The 16,612-nt window shown below is 45.0% G+C and overlaps 1 protein-coding gene across 1 annotated transcript in view; it reads left to right on the top strand.

The window, feature by feature from the left end:
* Positions 1–3,136, top strand: part of LOC309554160 (polymeric immunoglobulin receptor-like) — a 28,171-nt gene extending 25,035 nt beyond the window's left edge. The window contains exon 7 of the mRNA XM_082255767.1: positions 2,886–3,136. The gene's annotated coding sequence lies outside the window, so the exon portion shown is untranslated. The remainder of the gene's footprint in view (positions 1–2,885) is intronic.
* Positions 3,137–16,612: the final 13,476 nt, after the last annotated feature.

The following is a 16,612-nucleotide window of genomic DNA, read 5'->3' as shown; positions in this document are numbered from 1 at the left end:
GTAGTTATCTTCATTCCTGCTACACTTATGTAACTTATGTATCTTCCAAATGCTGGGATCAGAACATGTAAACTTCCTCTCCTGAATTTCACAAACCTTTTCTTAAATTACCTATACCAGGGGTCTTCAAACTACGGCCATCCAGTTGTTCAGGAACTACAATTCCCATCATGGTAGTCATGTCTGTGAAAGTCAGAATTTTACAATGCCTCATGGGGCATGTAGTTCTGCAATAGCTGGAGGGTCATAGTTTGAGGATCCCTGACCTATACTATGTCTAAACCATTACAGTCCCCAAGTCAAGAAAATTTGCAACTAAAAAGTCACATTTAGCACTTCAGCACTTTTCCTTTCAATAAATAATTTTAATTCACTTGCAATGAACCTCTGGACTTGCTAGAAAAGGTGATTACTCCAGGAAGAGTTAATTCCCTAGCACAGTCCCCTCCTTCCTTAAGCTGGACACACACTATCCAACTTTTGTGGTTAGATTTCCTTCAGATTTACCTTTTCTATGTAGTGCAAAGGCCTGCCAGATTGCATACAAATTGAAAGTGTTTAGGTTTGACCTCATATTATATGGTTTTGGTAAGTCTAAAGGAAAAAGTCTTCAGAAAATCTTATAGTGTGTATGGCCCATTAGTCTTAGCCCTCTCCTCTTCTAGGAGTGTCTAATTACTGACTGTGCTGGTCCATCTCCTCCCCACCCCTCACTTCCTTACATAAACTTTTATGGAGCAGCAGGGAAGGAGTGAGGGGGAAAACTGTAACAGTGTCACTAAAATAACAGTTCTGGGTTTGCTGATGTCCTGTTTAAGATGGCAGCACCATAAAATTTGTTAAATGTACATATAATTTAATTAAAATACTTTTATTGAAATATCTGGTCTGGCGACAGGACCTCTCTAGAAAATCCCTGCCACTTCTGTCTTACCTACCCCAACAGAGCCAATTGAGAGATTGAGAGGTGTGCCTGTAGCTCCTTTATTTGTCATTTGGGAAAACCAATATCCAGTTTCTCATGGTTAAATGAGTTTAGTTGTGAGTTTTTTGTATAGAAAGGAACAAAGTCAACTACAGCAATAGCAAACCAAGAAACTGCTATGGGGCCCAGCAGTATTGGGGTCCCCATATTGTCTTCCTACATAGCAGGGGCAAACTGGCCATTCTGGCACTCAAACACTGCTCGAGGGCCAGGGGCTAGCAGGGGACCCCATGAGCAGGGCCATCTTTTCGCAAGGCCCCCACCACCCAGGTGCATGGGGACTTCTGCATTTCCCCCCCAACAGGGGGGATTGTATTTGGATAGAGTAGGTGATCAGTGCAGCGGGTTGGGGAAATAACTGAAACCGATCTTTTGTGGCTCTCACTCACACTTGTATAAAGTACTCGAAACCCATACTTGAGTAAAAGGAGGTTTAGGGTCCCAAAGGAGGTTTAGGGTCCCCGCCACCCCCCCAATAAAGATTGAACCCCCTGATCACCCCTACACCCCCTGTCACAACACACACTGTATACAGTATATAGCATTTTCTATATACCCGTATAAGTCACTGCAACTAAAAGCCAACATCTCCTGCTCTATTTCTGCAGGGAGAGCCACAAAAGATTGGTTCCAGTTAATTCCCTCACCCACTGCCTGGAACCATGTCCCCCCCTGCCCTCTCCCGCCAGCAGCAGCTGCAGCCACACGGGGGGGATCTTCAGGATGGTGAGCGGGGAAGGGGCTGGTAAATGTCAATTTACTGGCCCCTTCCTTTGTTTTGTAAACACCGTGGGCGATCAGTACTGTACTGATCACTCACTGTATTCTTTCAAACTGTGTTTACTATGCTTCAGTTTATAAATGGAGCCTCTGTCTCCTCTTCATTCATCTGCAGTGCAGCCGAGACTATAGAGAAAGAAACTGGGAAATGTGTCCTCAGTCACTTTGTCTCAAAAGAGAGACTTCGTGGGTCTGTCTAGATCCCTGATATTTAACCAAAGCCCCCCAACAGCATTGTGAACAAAATGTTATAAAAATAAAATATAAATTGTAAAAAAAAAATTTGTAAAAAAAATCAGAATAAATCAGAATAAAAAGGCACGCCCAATATGTGATATAGTGTAGCCACACCCCCTGTGTTCAACGGCGTGCTAAGTGTGCCGTAGGTCACCAATATCCCTGGTAGGGGCCACAGTGCATTACTTTGCCCAGGGGCCCATGATGCTGTTAAGGTAGCACTGCCATGAGAAGCTCCTGATACCTTTAATGGGCCATAAAAATGGCTACTGTGCGGCACCCATCTTTAAACTGGGGGGCCCCATGATCTCCTATTGCCTTAGGGCCCCATGAGTTATCAGCCCCTGCTACATAGTAAATTATGCAGGTAGGAATAGGATTTGGTATAGACATATGGATGTATTAATTTAGGTTAGACATATGGATAACCCAAATTAATATATCATCTTGAAACCGCTAAACTTTTGATATGAATGCAAAGGATTTGGTATTACTAGTGAAAAAGTCAATTAAAGAGGCAGCAGGGCCATTAAAGCCCAAGGCCAGGGCGAAAACCATTATTTCCTGGTTGTAGAAAAAAAAAAGTGATGCAATACCAAGATAGAGCTGTCCTTTACAATACTTTTTTTCTGCCACAAGATGTCCTCAGTCTTTCAGCCCAAATGACCTGGTAAGGTAGGCATATTTAAAGTAATTGCCTAACATACATATGGCGGAATAGGGGGTTTCTAGTGTTTCTACTAGTTTCTAGTTACTTGTGGGGGGAAGCCCCGAGTTGGGCTTTAAGGTTTTTGCTGTGGGCTCCTATGACACATAGTTAGGTTGCTGAACAGGATACTTGTTTAAAAGGCCTATTCTAATTATTTTTATTGAATTTCTGCAGTCTTGAATCTTCACTGCCAAACAACTCACTGAAGTAGACAACAAAGAAGAAAGAGGAAGAGGTGACAGAGGAAAACTATAATGTCTAGATCATATTATTCCGAAAATACAGTTATATTTCCTACTACATAAAACAAAAAGAAATCTCAAATTCAACAAAGAAAGGTTTAATAAGTTTTCTTGCAAAAGCTGAATCTTTAATGTTTCAATCCTACTGTCCTGTACTATAGAAAATAAAACATTAGTAACGCATCGGGCACTGCGTTTTGATATATAGATATCGCTGTGTTCTGTGACTGTGTGGCTCGCCATTTTACCAAGATGAAGGGTGAAAGTTTCCAGGTAATAGGTGAGTTCTGCATCTCCAGAATCTCCTGTGAGTCTTTTGTAAACTTTGTAATTAACATAAGGGTGTGCCAGGTGTGCCTGGGCACACCCTAATCACCCTGTGTGGTGCAGATTCCCCCTGTATAACCCCTGATATGTTACCAAAGCCCCCTAGTGTGGCTCCTAAAAAAATGTAAAACAAATAAAAATAAAAACTATTGACACTGTCCAATGCCCTACTGACACCAATCTCTGCGCTACTGACACCAATCTCTGCGCTACTGACACCTTCAGCATACTGTATTTACACATGCACACACAAATATGTTTGAGCTTTGGGGTGCACACCCTAATGCAATAGGCTGTGCAAACCTATGGTAATTAATAATATATCCTCAAATTTATTTATTTCAATGAAAGCAGTGTTATTATCCAAATGTGACCTGGTATCAGCCTCATGCAGTGCCTGTACAGCAGAGCTCAGAGAAGGGGAAATAAAATCAGCACAAGGAGCTAATCATATGTGCTGCAGGACAAGAAGCATTGCTGATAGCAGAAATGTGGCAGAGAGATGACCTTATTAGTGTGCTGCTTTTCCTTCCACTGTCCAGTCACAGGGTAGGGATGCAATCTATAAATTAAAGTCAAACTGCAGCAGAAAAAAAGAAAAGCCCCTTCTCCTGCCTGATAGGACTGTTTTTTGTGTGGTAAAGCTGTGTAAATCCCAGGACTAGATGGAAAATATTCAAATCTTTTAGCAGGTAAAACAGCTCCCTTGTATGCATTTTATTTATGTAGTTGTTTGCTTTGAGTTTAGTTTTCAGAAGCCTTTTATCCCTTTCCCATACAGCCCAGCTGTTGCTTGAGTTGCTTTAAACCAGTAGTAGGAAACCTTTCAGAGGTTGAGATCTACCTGGACAACATGGAGATGATATTCCCACTGTAGTGTCTCCCCACAGTCGGGTCCCCTGCACCCCTTCACATCGCTCCCCCACTGTAGCGTCCTCTGCCCCCCGATAGTAGTGTCCTCTGCCCCTATCAACCCTCCCAATGTAGTCTTCTGTTCCCCCTCTCCCCAAAGCAGTATCCTCTAGCTCCAAAGCAGTTTCCTTTCCCCCCACAGGAGTGTCCGCTGTCCCCCCAGCATTGTCCTTTTCCCCTTTCACAAGCTCACAGCAGTGTGTAGGTAGGACTCTACTACAGCAGAGTGGAGAGCAAGAGGCAGCAGAGTACTGGACGAAGGGCGGGAGCTGCCAGAGTTCACTTTTAATATAAACAAGCTGGTGATTGGTTGCTAGGACCGCCTGGCGACCTAGCAACCAATCACCTACTGGTTAACTTGAAAGGTTCACTGAAGCAGCTTCTGCTCCCTTCCTACATCCTGTACTGTGCTGCCTCCCGCTCTCCACTGTGCAGTGAAAATGAGAGCAGTGGAAGCAGAGGGGAAGGATCAGCAAAGCAGAGCCTTGTTTGTGATATGCCCATCGACCGCGGTCATCTCTCGGCACTCAGGATTTCCAGCAGTTTATATATTTGAGACTAGAACCGCCGCTTCCTGAAGAAGCCCGATTGGGTGAAATGCTTTCAGTCAGGTCTTAAATGCCGATATGACATCACTTCCGGCCGGGTATTGGAACACACGCTGCTTCTGAGATTCGGAACAGCGGCAGTTCCAGTCTTAAATATACTAACTAATGGAAATCTACTGGAAAGTAGCAAAATACAACAATACTTGAACAAAAATGAGCTGCATGGTCGAGGTGCCAAAAAGAAGCCTTTACTGTGTCAATGCCACAAAAAAGTCCGGTTACAATATGCCTGACAACACCTTGACACGCCTTACAGCTTCTGGCACACTGTAATCTGGAGTGAAGGCTTCTTTCTGGCATCTCATTTTTGTTCAAGTAATCGTTGTATTGTGCTCCTTGAAACATCCACACTGTCTTTTTCCAGAGCTGCCTATATTTCTCCTGAGGTTACCTGTGGGTTTTTCTTTGTATCTCAAACAATTCTTCTGGCGTTTGTTGCTGCATTCTTTCTTGATCTACCTGACCTTCGCTTGGTATCAAAAGATCCCCAAATCTTCAACATCTTAATTAGTGAGTGAACAGTACTGACTGGCATATTTAAGGCTTTGGATATCTTTTTTTATATCCTTTTCTATCTATTTAAAGTTCCATTACCTTGTTATGAAGGTCTATTGACAGTTTTTTTCTGCTCCTCTTAGCTCAGTATCTAGCCTGCTCAGTGCATCCATGTTAGAGCTGTTATGTAACGGTATCAGCCAAATGATCAGACCAGTGGTGATGTGCAATTTCTACTTTACTTAACAATGTAGAACGTAGATTACACAGGAGATCATGTGGACAGGGGTTTGCAGTACAAAACAGCAATATGAGGAAGGGAGAAACAGGCATAACACATACAGTATGAAAACAATTCTATTGCAGTTCTACTAATGGCCACTAGATGGCAGCAGAGTGCTCCGAGTTCAGTTTACTGATAGGATAAAGAGCAGAAGATTCTCACGTGTTCCAAGAGATTACTTGTTCATTCAGCAGACTGTGAGCTGAGGGGGATTTCCTGCTGGCACAGACTTCACACTGGCACTGCTGATGCTGAGTTCGGTCAGAAGGCTCTGGGGGGCCGTAGATAGGACCAACCCACTGCTTGGACAACTTCTCCACATGGACTGTAACAGAGTCCTCTCCAGTGACTGGGGCTTGGATAGATGCTGCGTGCTCTTGTGCTCACTGCTGGTGGCCCACCCACCAGACTGATCGAATGAGGACCCAGCACCTGGGGACAGCTCACTTGCCCAGTCACTGCTGTCCCATCAAGCAGGATCTCTCTGAGCACAGGAAGCTGGGCGGAGCTGGCATTTATACTCCCTGGGCGTGCCCTGGAACTCAGGGGATGCTGGGAGCCCAGAGGATTGTGGGGAATTGAGTTAAAGGGACTTGCACCTGCATCTGGATAAAGGGGCACACCACCACAGAGCTAACAAACTCATTGACAATTTTACACAGACACTAGTTGCAATTTAATCCTGTGTGTGTTACCTTGTGTGTCTGTACCAAGACCAAACATTCCAGGGTATGTGAACTTCTGATCAGGACCATTTGAGTGATTTCTGTTATTATCATTTAAAAAGAAGCCAAACAACTATGTCTTAACACAGGGCTTCATATGATCACAATCATTAAAAAAGACAGTTTTTGGCATGATCCTTCATATTTTCAATATCAATGGCAAAATGTACTTTCTCTTTCGTTCATTGAAGGACACAGCTCCAGAATCTTCTTAACCATTGGGTTATGCTGCCCCCTACAGGAGTAGGACACTAGGCAGGAAAAAGCTTTACCACACCTATGGGGCAGTCCCAGGAGATATACTCCCACACTCTGATAAACTCCCACACACTGCTATAGGCATTCAGTTTTTTCCAAGGAACTAAGGACCTAGTTCCTTGCTGGGATCTCTGGTCCTACCTAGCATTTTTTTCTTTTTAAATTGAATTTTTTTCCTCTTATTATTTTCTGTTCCTGTGAGAACTACAATTAACTGCTGTACTGTGCGACAGACTGGATATTCTAGATCCTTAAGGTCTCCCCAGTCCAGCCAGCGTGTACGCGCAGGCCTCAGCTCTGCGCTAGGTCGGCCACGACATAGCCTCACTGGACGGGGGCTGGCCTGCGGATTACACGTCTAGCGAGGACGCATACGACCTGGTCGCTGACTGAGTCGCAGCGTTCCTCCTTGCCGACAGCATCCCTATTCTGGCTTTTGCCATGTGCTCTGAAGGGGGGCTTCCTTTGGGGTTGCTGCTGACCGCTTCTCTCCGGGCGCACACCTGGGGTTACAACAGGGTCCTTAGCCACCCTGGGGGTAAGTGACTAAGGGCTCCTTACTGTTGTGTTGGGCTGGGGGAGCGCATGGGTTCACACTTGTGGGTCCGCGCCACACGTGGCCGGGCCTGGCTGAAAATTTAAGCCACAGCTTTGCAGCCTACTGGCCAGACACTGTGTGGGAGGCCCCAGTGAGAGTGGCTGAAACCACCACCCTCTGTTTGTGAATCAGCCCTTTCCCCTGTTGTCCCTGGGCGGTTGGCTTCAGTGGGCTTCGTGCCCAGGCAAGGGGCGCCCACAGGGAGGGGACGGCCCCTGTGAGTGTCCTGTAGGTAGCCACCCGCCTTACCTTGGATGGGATCTGTGCGGCTGGGTCTCCACCAAAATTTAGGCCATGTAGCCAGCTTGGAACCTTCCTTAAAAGGGGGGGGGGGCACTGTGGGGGTGGTCACCTTTTTGATGACAGCATACCGCCATTATTGTGTAGGGCACTTGCCCTTTTAGCGCTGCTGACCATCTGGGTACCTTGCCTGCATGTCTGCATCATGGCGGGCAGCCCCCTTAAGGGGGCCGTTTATTTTAATGTGGGCCTCTGAGAGGCTCAAGGGCGACCCCGTTTTTGTTTTTTTTTTTGCGCGGTCCAGTAGGTGGTCCATTCGTGGGCCCTGGGTCAGAATCCCCTTGCAACCCTCACCTGACTGTTTTGTGTCTATGTATATATATATAAAAAAAAAAAAATCTTGCAAATGGAGTTGCGACTGCTGCTGCATCGGAGGTGTCCGTTCTTTTTTAGTACCACAGGCCCTCCAAGGCAGCAAGAGTGTTCCCCTTATTCCGCTATGTGACAAGAATGTTGCAGCACAGTGGGGTTGTCCAAAACACACTCATCTTGGTTATGCAGTGTCCTTCATAGGATTCCCTGCTTGCAAATGGGCGGTCCCATCTGTAACGGACTCACTGATTTCCAGGTTGCCTGAATCATCCTTACGCCCAGTTGTTGAGCCCTCACCTTTTACAGCTCCGGCTGATAGAAGGGCAAAGGCTCCGGCCCGCCAAATGTTCATTGTGGCTGGTTCGGCACTTAGGCCGGGATTTACTATTGCCCTGGTGTCGCAACTCTAACGAGTGGGCTAAACTTTTACACTGGGACCTGGAGGGGGAGTTATTTTCTCTGCCTTTGCCGAGCTGGTGGACCGGTTGGTCAAGGGGCTACAGTTGTTTTTTTTTCCTGTGATCCCCCTTTTGCTGTGGCTCCCTTGGTCTTCGCCTGTATGTATCAGCAGAGGTCTTTTGGGGTGTTGTTTTGGCTAAAATGCTGTTCTTCTGACCAGACTTCTTGTACAGTCTTATCTGATATCCCTTTGTGGGGATCACCTGTTTGGAGCAGGCCTGAATGACATCATTAAGGATTTCTCAGGGGAGGGGGGGGGGGTAGAATTCTTTCCTTCCGCAGGCAACAAAGACAAGGAGCCCTGTCATAGACATGGCCCATTCTCCTCGGCTCATAAGACATCTGTTTGTCATCTCTTAGGATCTCAACACAATTGGCCCTTCTGGGCCTTCACTGGAGGTTCCAATAGGACCTTGTCTGGCTAGCCATGAGCGGGCTCTCCAGACCTGTGGTCGGGCTCCCTCAGCATAAGGGGGCACCTTCACCCATATCTGGGGTGGATGTCGACCACTGGTCCCTGGATATGTGGACCTCCCTAGTACAGGAAAAGGGGCCCACACAGTCTTTCTTTCTGGCTACAAGATTGAATTTTGGTCTCATCTTCTGGAAAGGTTCTTTTCCTCTGACCTGCCTTGTCCCTAGACCACTTACGGGGTCTCTTGGGGCAGTGCAAGGCTTGTTACTGCAAGGAGTGATTATCCCGATTCCGACTTTGAAACAATTTCAGGGGTTTTTATTTAACCTTTTTACAGTCCCCAGGGAGGTAGGCAAGGTATGTAGAATCCTGGACCTCGAGGCTTTAACTGCTTCGTGCGGGTACAGAAGTTCCGAACGGAATCCATTTGTACGGTAGTGGCGTCCCTATATCATATCAGGGGGATCTTCTCGCTTCTATCGACATCAAAGATGCCTACCTTCATATTCCGATATACGCCAGTCATAAGAGTTTCCTCTGTTCTGCAATTGGCAAGGAGCAATTATCAGTTTGTGGCATTAGCCCTTGGCCCCACTTCTGCTTTTTGGGCCTTCACGACAGTGTTGGCCCAGGTGCTGGCCTTGTTGCGTCAGCAGGGAATCGCAGTACTGGGGTACCTGGATGATCTTCTTCTGCAAACAGTGTCCCCAACATTTCTGATGGACCACGGGGAAATTATTCTGCAAGCTCTGAAGGAGTCCAGTGGGATTCTGATTTTCAGAAGTCTGTTCTGCTTCCATCCATAAAGTTGGACTGTCTGGGCCTATCTCTGGTCTCGACCTCAGCCAGAGTGTCTTGCCTCTGGACAAACTTCAGAAATTGCAGGATGCAATTCTGCTGCTGTTGTTCAGCAGACGGTCGTCTTTCTGGACCTACATGCGCGGGCCTGACGGTTTCTACCTTTGTTCTGTTGCACAATTCCATTTGAGATCTCTGCAAAGGGACTTCTGTCATATGGGACAAGGCCCACAGTCTCTAGACAACCTGATCCTGTTGAGCTGGGGTACAAAAGGATCCCTGCATTTGTGGCTTTGTTCTCCGGCACGTTGACAGGGCTGTTCTTTCAAGTAAAGAAATGAAGAATTCTGGATGGCTGCACTCCAAATGCAACACCTTTTAAGCAAAAAGTGACAAGCAATGCAATCCATACAGCATAGGAGAACACAAATACAGCAGTATTTGACACGTTTCACACCTTTCACTGGTGCTTAATCATAGCTGGCAAACATCACAGATGAAGGGACGGGTATAGCAAATGCACCACAAACCAATTAATTTTCTGGCTAACTAATTAGCAAAAATCCCACCCACAACCATGTGTGGTGAATACTGTAAATACTAATACGGGTGATGAAATGATGCAAGAAACAAGCCCCAAACATCCAAGAGAGGGTTATGAGCCCGTTCCCCTGCCAAATACATCATCTGCATAGGTACATGAAAAATGTATAAAAATAAATATAAAACGATAACAGTAAAATGCTATTGCATTTTGATAAAGTGAAAATACGTATGAATAAACATCCATACAAAATCGATTTTAAGATCAAAATCCTCTAATACCTGTTGTAGTTGTAAGGTCATCAAAATAGGTATATAAAACATCAACTTTTAAAACCACAAGTATGCATAAACGGACTATGAAATACTCATAGAATTTACAGTATCTCACAAAGTGAATACACCCCTTATATTTTTGTAAATATTTTATTATATCTTTTCATGTGACAACACTGACGAAATGACACTTTGCTACAATGTAAAGCAGTGAGTGTACAGCTTGTATAACAGTGTAAATTTGCTGTCCCATCAAAATAACTCAACACACAGCCATTATTCTCTAAAATGCTGGCAACAAAAGTGAGTACACCCCCAAGTGACAATGTACAAATTGGGCCCAATTAGCCATTTTCCCTCCCCCTGGGTCATGTGACTCATTAGTGTTACAAGGTCTCATGTGGAACAGGTGTGTTTAATTTGGTGTTATCGCTCTCACTCACTGGTCACTGGAAGTTCAACATGGCATCTCATGGCAAAGAACTCTCTGAGAAACTGAAAAAAATAATTGTTGCTCTACATTATGATGGCCTGGGCTATAAGAAGATTACCAAGACCCTGAAACTGAGCTGCAGCACAGTGACCGAGACCATAAAGCGGTTCAACAGGACAGGTTCCACTCAGAACAGGCCTCGCTATGGTCGACAAAAAGAGATTGAGTGCACATGCTCAGTGTCATATCCAGTGGTTGTCTTTGAGAAATAGATGTATGAGTGCTGCCAGCATTGCTGCAGAGGTTGAAGGGGTGGGGGTGCAGCTTGTTTGTTCTCAGACTATAAGCCGCACACTGCATCAAATTGGTCTACATGGGTGTCATCCCAGAAGGAAGCCTCTTCTAAATATGATGCAAAATAAAGTCCACAAACAGTTTGCTGAAGACAAGCAGACTAAGGACAGGGATTACTGGAACCATGTCCTGTGGTCTGTTGACACCAAGATACAATTATTTGATTCAGATGGTGTCAAGTGTGTGTGGCAGCAATCAGGTGAGGAGTACAAAGACACCTGATTCACAGGACCCCCCACTATATTTACCCTTGTGTTTATAATTCCTGTTACTTTAATGCTTACTGACAAATCTACTTTTATCCAATAGTAAGTTGTCCCATGGAGTGTCTTATGCAATTTTAATGGCTCTATTAATGATGTTATCAGAATATCCTCTTTTTTTGAACCTCTGTGACATAAGCATAGCTTCTTCCTGAAAGTCAGTATCTCTACTGCAGATGCGCCTCAACCTGAGAAACTGACCCACAGCTATACCCCTTATAGTGTGTTTGGGATGACCGGAATCCGCTTGACCAGAATCCGCTGTTAAGAGGGTATTACCTGCAGACGGCTTTCTAAAAAGACTAGAGACTATCTTGCAATCTCCACCTGTCAGTCGGACTTCCACAAACTCAATAGTTCTGGGGTCCATACTTTCCATGAAGTGTAGATTTAAATCGTTCTCATTCATAAACTGTAACCACTCGTCTAGTAACTTCACCAGACACCATAAATAATAGGTCGTCTATGTAGCGAAAGTAAAACTTAGTATCAAGTCAGCGAGGACTGTCAGGTCCAAAGATATGGAACATCTTCCACCACCCCATAAAGAGGTTGGCTAGGGAGGGAGAAAACCACGCTCCCATAGAGGCTCCGCATTTTTGGACATAAAAGGCACTGTCAAACATTAAGAAATTATGAGTAGGTAAATATTCTAGACTTAACAAAATAATCTGTGATTTATATCAGCTATGATTAAGCACCAGTGAAAGCTGTGAAATGCATCAGCTGCTGCTGTATATGTGTTCTCCCATGCTGTATGGACTTTATCGCTTCAATAAAAGGTGTTGCATTTGGAGTGCGACCGTCCAGAAATCTTCATTTCTTTACTTACACTGCAGAGCCAGTACCCGTTTGCATGGGGAGATGTGATTTGGAGGACTGACACCTGGAACGGTAACACCTCTTTCCCAGGGCTGTTGTTTCCTTCCTTTATACTGGATGGTGGTAATCCCAGACGCCAGCTTGTTCGGGTGGGGAGGTGTTCTCAGCACAGATTATGCTCAGGGGTCTGGATTCTGGAGGAGTCCAGACTGCGGATCAATGTACTTGAACTTTGAGTGTTCAGACCTTGTCTGGATCTTTGGACAATCGTCTTAGGCAAATCCAATCAGCCAATGCCTCGGCTGCGGCCTTGGGTACCGTCAAGGGCCAGGTTTTTGGGCCTTGGCAGTCTTCTTTTATCATCTTTTGGCCACGCATTCTTTGGTTTGCACCTTTATTCAGGGGGTTCACCACTTGGCTCCCCCCAGTACTGTCTCCATTGCCTCATGGAATCTCAATTTGGTGCTGTCGGTTCTCCAGTAACTGCCTTTCAAAGATATTCGTGAGCTTCCCCTGCTTACATTGTCCCAGAAGGTAGCCTTCTTGGTGGCTATTACTATTGCATGCAGGGTGTCAGAGCTGGCGGCGTTGTCTTGTCGTTCACCTTACCTTGCGGCTCACAGAGATAAAGTGGTGCTTCCCCCCTGTCAGTCTTTCCTTCCTAAGGTTGTTTCTGGTTTCTATCTGAATAAAGACATTATGTTGCCTTCCCTGTGTCCTAAGCCTACACATCCTAGGGGGAATGCCTTGCAATCTCTGGATGTGGATTGGGCGCACAGGGTGTACCTTGCGGCAACCGAGTAGTTTAGGAAATCCGCCTTACTGTTTGTCCTTCCGGATGGACCTCGCAAAGGGTTGGTTATGTCTGCTACGACCATTTCCAGATGGAAAAGACAGACAGTGGTGCAGGCCTATTCCATCAAGGGTCAGGTTCCTCCGTTCTCTGTTAGGGCGCATTCTACGTGGGCGCTTAGTGCCTCTTGGGCTTTCCACCATCAGGCGTCAGTGATACAGGTTTGCAAGGCGGCTATTCACCTCAGTACCTCAAACGTACAAGTGTTAGTACATTCTATCCCAAAACACAAATGTGCCTGTAAATATTAATGGTGATGATAATAAAATACACATATAAACAATAAATCTTATTTTAAAAAAATGCATGAACATATGCAAATCACGTGATGTATCAAAATTGTGAAAAATGAAAAAATTCATTTTTATATAATAAACATCAAAAAATACTTTTTTACAACTAAGCGTAAAGTCCCGTCCAGCATCCTTCCATTGAAAGTGATCCTAAACGAAAGACAATCAGTGCTCCACCACAAGTGCCTCTTAGAATGCACTCACCAGAACCCCATGGTCACCAGGACCAGAAATTGCCTCAAATATTGAGCCAATAGGATCAGATGAACAGGGTCAGTCCATCTTCTCCATCATTTCTTCCTCCAACTACTGTATTCTTCCATGAATGGATATACCAAAGTTTACCCATAAAAAAGATGACAGGATGATCGTGCAGCAAAATATATATGTACAACAGGGAATATCTGTGCTAAAACCATTAAAAAGAAATTAATAAACAAATAATAGCAGCCAGCATAAAATTTGTTGATTACAAATAAAATTCACATATAAATTCTATATGCATCCCTCAAAAGACATGTTCAGATTACAGTCCATGACTAATAAAATGAAGAGAAGGGAGAGTGCCGCAACAGCTTCAGTGTGAAGACAGCACACAACACCAATCTGCTTACCAGAAGCTAGATCTCTGTGTCAATCAGCAATAGGTGGACCGCCTCACGACATAAGGACGTCCAGTGGAATGGCTCACTTCTAATATATGGATCAGTAACAAGACTCCAAATGCACATTTATACTATGTTTAATCTACTCTGCCGCAGACGCATAGTAAAGTACATTTAAAACATGAAGGGTTTTATTAAGGTAGTACTTACAAAAGTTTGTGTAAAATGAGCAGCAATAAAATCATTCAGTACTGCGGTTCATAGCGGGCTTGTGTTAGCTAACGCGTTTGGACCAATAGGACATAATCAGAGGCGTGGCCCACTGACACAAGCACACCTTAATATATACAAACAACCGGGAAACTGGCGTCACCAGGAGTGTGCGGCTGAAAGTCACCGATATACATCGATTGCAATCCACATGTCCGGAAATGGACTCTCCAAACTGTATCAGCCATAACTGGATGTGAACCCAGAAAAACAGCATCCTTCCTGTTAACCAACACTGCACTCCAACATCATGAAATGGCAGATAATCAAATTAAAATACAAGGTGATGCAATGCCATACACTGTATGCCACATAAATACTCAGCCACTAAATAAATATACAAAATAAACTCCTTCATACAAAGAAACATATGAGTGAATTTAATATAAATAAAATATCCAACAGTTGAAGATATCTCCACCTTATGGTCGGAGTGTATATCAACATACTGTACATCATAAAAAAAGAAAGAAAACATAATAATAGACATATACAAAAACCATATATATTACATCCTTTAATAAAAAGGAAAAAAAATGTAGAACACATCAGGAAATCTGAATAATGTGTATTCCCCCAAAATCGGCAAAAAACTCAAAAGTTGGATGAAACTCAACTGTTATTGATAAAACAATTTACATCCCACTCGACACTGAGTCCGAATGGGACGTAACACTTCAAGTCATAAATCCAGTGGGTCTCCATTTTGGAAATGTCATGCCTGGCCAAACTACTCCTCCAATGTGGCATATAACGATCGATGGCAATGAATGTAGTAATCGCTGGATTTTTGTCATGACACTCCAAATACTCCTAAAGACACTGTGTTTTGGAAACCCTTTTCTTATGTTGGCTATATGCTCCTTTATCCTCACATTCATGGCTCGAACAGTGTGACCCACATATTGTAGGCCCCAAGGAGAAATGAGCATATAAACAACATTCAGAGAAGTACAGGTAATGAAAGTGTTAACATCATATATATACCTTGGAGGTAACTGGTGATTTGAACTGGCAGAGAAACTCTATTTGGAGCATCCAGAATGTTCGGTGCCACATAGTGTTTCAATGGTGGTACACCCTGAAAAATGACTTGCGGGGAGTCTGGAATAACAGACCCCAGCAGTCTGTCATTTTTCAAAAGCTTCCAGTGTCTGGCCATGATTTTTTTAATATCATAGTCCTGGTGGGAATAGTTTGTGACAAAGGAGAAGTTAAAGTCATTCTTAATTTTTTTTTTTTTTTACTGGCACTTACTAAAATGGCATTCTTGTCCATATCGCCTATACTCCCAATAATTTTATCCAGTTCCTCACCCGAATAACCTTTATCCAAGAATCTTAATTTAAGAGTCATGGCTTGTTTTAATTTTTCCTCCCTAAAGATACAAATCCGCCTTAAGCGGATAAATTTGCCCTTAGGGACTGCCCTCAGCCAAGAAGGGTGATGATAGCTCCTTTGCCCAATGTAGCTATTTCTGTCTTGGGAGTGTTACCTGCACGCTTTCGCTGGTATAGGACCCCCTCCTCTCCTGCCCTGGACGTGGGGTGGGGCGCGGGTACTCCCTGGGGTGGTCGGCCCCTTGAGGTCGTGAGCTGGCTTTTGGCACTTTTTCTTGGGGGGATTGCTGGAGACGCTGCTGCCTTTGTGTTCCCCTGGCCTGGGTACCTAGTGCACTAACCCCCCCGCCACCCTTGGGATTTTTACTATGGGGAGGGGTGTCCTTTCGGCTCCCTGCTGCAGCTGTGGGGCCTGGGAAGCGGCTGGCCTGGCATCCGCGGGTCCACACGATCAGACCGTGCAGAAATTTAGGCTGTGGCCTACTGGCCGGGTGCTGTCTGGGGAGGCCCCAGTTAAGGGGGCGTGGCAGGGGGTGTGTCCTATGCCCAGGGCTTTTTTTCTGGCGGAATTCACTGGAACGCACATATGCCAGAGCACTAATTTGTATTTCCGCCCTGCTGCTCTTGCCGCTCTTACCGTTAAAAAAGCACTGGCAGCTGCGGAGGGATAAACACTGAGGCACCTCTGCCAGAGCACTCCCCTATCCTGTACTTCGGCCGCTGAGGGATCAAATGTCTGCAGCTTATGAGAGGGGAAGTTGGAGTAATCTGTACTCCGCCCTGTCTCTCATTGCCGACCGACCAGAAGCTCGTTTTGGCACCATTCAACTCCATGTGTGAGTCACCGTCGGTGTGGAGGGCCGCGGGATGATCGTGGATGGTGTGTGTGGATATAGCCAGGCTGTATCCTCTTCCTTACTAGCCTCCTTTTAACTGTTGGACTGTGCTGGGCTGTCTCTTTCCTGGACTGTGCTGGGTTGTCTGAGACAGCCCAGCACAGTCCAGGAAAGAGACAGCCCAGCACAGTCTAGGAAAGAGAGAGGCTCTCTCTTTCCTGGACTGTGCTGGGCTGTCTCTTTCCTGGACCATGCTGGACTGTCTCTTTCCTGGACCGTGC

The sequence above is a fragment of the Pelophylax lessonae genome, assembly GCF_965119305.1.
Source record: "Pelophylax lessonae genome assembly, chromosome: 4".
Classification (NCBI taxonomy): Eukaryota; Metazoa; Chordata; class Amphibia; order Anura; family Ranidae; genus Pelophylax; species Pelophylax lessonae.
The sequence above is the reverse complement of the archived record's forward strand: the minus strand, read 5'-3'. Positions and strand labels throughout refer to the sequence as shown.